The sequence below is a fragment of the Echinops telfairi genome, unplaced genomic scaffold (assembly GCF_000313985.2).
Source record: "Echinops telfairi isolate 266 unplaced genomic scaffold, ASM31398v2 ScPeMD7_7409;HRSCAF=8447, whole genome shotgun sequence".
Lineage (NCBI taxonomy): Eukaryota > Metazoa > Chordata > Mammalia > Afrosoricida > Tenrecidae > Echinops > Echinops telfairi.
Genome location: NW_022111309.1, coordinates 2,716,388 through 2,719,973, shown reverse-complemented (window position 1 = coordinate 2,719,973; position 3,586 = coordinate 2,716,388).

The following is a 3,586-nucleotide window of genomic DNA, read 5'->3' as shown; positions in this document are numbered from 1 at the left end:
GAGATCAAACACAGGCTGCTATACAGAGAGGCCTTTATGATGCTAGCTTAAGCCAGGGCTCCAGCCCTCAGGTGCTTAACCACGCACTGTCTTGGGCTAGAGCCCCGAACAAAAGAAATTCTTAAGTATATATCTATAAGGTACATAACAGGGCGTTCCCAGCCCCCCTTCCCCCCACCCCCCGTCAGTCCACTGACTGGCTCATTTGAGGAAGGTTGGCCGTCTGGTCTGTGTAGTTCCCGCGCTGGCCGGGTCGTCCTCCCCTCAGGGTTTGGGCTTGGAGTGCTGCTCCCGGGTTGGCTAGCCTCCGTTTCCGGGTACATCCTACTTGGCACTGCTAGGAAACATGAAACCACAGCCTGCCCGAGATCGCGGTACCAGTCACGGGGCAATCTGGCTTTACAATCCCCCCCCTTTTTGTTTCTCTGAGCATTCCTGCTCATAGCCACCACCTTGCATTTCTGTGGAACTCTGGAATGGATTTTGGTTAAGTTCGCTGTACTGTTGTCGAAGAATCATTCATTGGACTGTACTTATGCGTTCACGCACAAAAGTCACCAGTTTGCTTATTATGCAGGGACCGAATGAGAGAATGATTAAGAGACTGGGGAGGGGGCCCAACAAGGTGGATATTAAGGCAGTCATCCCGGGGGAACGGTGGAACCAAGACTCACACCAGGGTGACTTTCTGCGCGTTCTCGCTTCCGCTTCGCTAATCCCTCTCTAACCTTGGCCATGGATTCTTTTACCACCCCCGGATGGTCAGCATAAAAACAGCGTTCTTCCCCTAGGGCAGCTCATAACCCGCCTTGTGGCAGGAAAATCAGGTCTAGCCCTTTTTGGTTTTGTAACTCTACTTCTGATAGAGAGGTTAATGATTGTTCTAGGTGAGAAATGGAGTCTTCTAGCAATATCTTCATCTATGGCCATTCGGAGGCCACTCAACCCTTGGTGTTGGGTAGCTGAGGAGGAGATACCCGTACCAGCCCCGATGAGGCCTAGCCCGAAGAGTGTGGCAAGGGTGACAGCAGTCACAGGTCCTCTCTGAACTCTTTTCATTGCCACAGATTTCCAGTTTTGCACCTGAGTCACATGCATTTCATTTTTAGAGTGGCAAATAGTTTTGGAAAAACAGTACCACAATACAGAATTCTTTAGAGCTATTAAAGACAGAAGACTAAGGCAGGATGTCAAGCCAACTTGGGAGCAAACCACCAGCTGTTAGGGGCTGGTGACAGCATTTTGAATTACAGTTTACATTTATATAAGTTTTATCACAAAGGGGAGTATATTCTAAGGGGACCTTTCCCACACAGGTTCCATTTCCGGTCCCTGTCTGAGTTGTAAGTCCTGCCCCCACTCGTTCCCAGGCACATGTAGTTGGGGACTCTTGGGCTAAGTAATCGAAAGCTCCTTTGATTCCTACTGCTTCATAAAAAGGGGGTCGGATGTCATAACACAGCCAGCAACCTGCTGTAATACCTGGGTCGGAGTGGTTTAGAGCTTCATATGCTGCTGTTAACATTTTCCACAGTGGGTCTTCTGACCCATGTACCCTAGGGGCCACGCAGGTCCTTAGTGTGGTTTTTAAGGCCCCTATAAACGGTTGTGGGATGACAGTTGCAGGTGACGTTGCCCTCCCCCCCAACACTGGGTTTGGTCCTACCACCCCCGAGATTGGGGAAATTCTTAGCTTAAGTTGTATGACAGTACCAAAGGGAGGACGCTGATGGAGGTGTATTCCCCACGATAGTCCTGAGACCCACCGTGTGTCCTTTTTCCCTTCCTCGGTGAGTTTTACACGTATAAGATTACAGTTTCTGTTATGCCGGGACAGTGAGCATGGCTGGACATAAGACATTTCAATGAGGAGGGGTCGTACCTTCCATTCCGCATCACTGGAGCTTACACACTTCCAGGCTGCGCAATAGAGGGACTCGATTACCCCGCACTCGTCTCATTTCCCCAGTTCTAAACCCCGGATATGCATAAAACCCACTTCGGCTCATGGACACTCCTTGCTTTTCATGTCAAGTCCGTCCCCCGCCTCCTGCGCACCCATATCCCCCCTCATGAGTAGCGACAACGCATCGGTCTCAGGGGAGTTGGTCCAGATTAGAATAAAGGTCCGGCCACCAGGTGCTGGGAGGTGCTGCTCTAGATGTTTGGTTGTGCACTGCTCCAGGCTCAGGTTGTCGATTCTCCCAGTGAGGTTGTAGGGTGCATGTGGGTGATTATTAGGGCCGCCCCTTACCTGCACCCAGAACCAAAAGCGGGCCACCACCAGTAGTTGGCTGCCGGCCATCTCGCTACTGGTCGGTTCTAGGCCTTATGTGGGTGAGCTTCACTTTCAGGGGGTTTCTGGATGAGCCTCTGCTTTCCACTGACCCTGCTGCAGCTCTCTCGCGGTCCTGCTGGCGAGCCGTACGTGAGAGTGGCGAATGCAGGTTGCTACTCCATCGACCTTAAGAGCAGTGGGGGTAACAAGAATTACTTGAAAAGGGCCTTCCACCAAGGTTCTAGGGACTTACTATTGTGTCGCTTTACCCAGACCCAGTCTCCGTGCTCGTGCTGGTGAGAGGGGACCCCTGGTGGCCTTCCTGCTCATTTTTATAGAAGCCCTGGAGAGCGGGCCATATCTGGTCCTGCACCCGGCGTAAGGCTTCAACAGCCTGTAACACCTCCCCTGAGCCTCCTTCCAGCAGCGGATGTACGCTTGGAATTACTGGCGGAGGGGATCCGTACATAATTTCAAAGGGGGTCACACCCAGGTGATACGGCATGTTCCGGGCTCAGAACAGGGCGAAGGGAAGGAGGATCACCCAGTCCCCGCCAGTCTCTAGGCACAGTTTGGTTAAAGTCTCCTTCAAAGTTCTGTTCATCCTTTCTACCTGCCCAGAGCTTTGGGGATTGTACGCACGATGCAATTTCCCATCAGTCCCCAGCAATCTGGAACTGCTCTGGCTGACATTGCTTACGAAAGCCGGCCCCTTGTCAGATCCTAGGCTTTCTGGAAATCCATACCTAGGGACAACTTCTAGGAGTTTCTTTGCTACCACCACTGCAGTTTCCTTTTTTGTTGGAAATGCTTCCACCCACCCTGAGAAGGTATCTACCATTACTAGCAAGTATTTATACCCATACATTCCTGGCTTTACTTCAGTAAAATCCATTTCCCCAAACAACCCTGGTTTCCTTCCCCGATCCCGAGTACCTGTGTGGGTTCCCTTGATTTTCCCGGTTTCATCACCTGGCAGGCGCGGCAGGCCTCCGCAACACTCTCCTCTGCTTTTCTCTGCAGCCGGAACTTGAGGTGAGCCGTATCCAATAGTTGCAACATTCTCCCTTTCCCCAGGTGCGTAGTCTGGTGCAGATGCTTTAACAAGTGATTTCCCAGGGCTTCTGGTTCTATCAAGTAATTTTCATTGTCTCTCAGCCAGCGGTTCAGCTTTGACTGCCCGTAGCTCCTTTTCCACCCAGATCCAATCTGTAGTGGAGTACTCCGGTCGCAGAGGTAATTTTCCCATTCGGGGGGGCGGCAGGTCCAAATGTAAGGCTTCGGCTGCTCGGGTCCTTCCGCCCACTT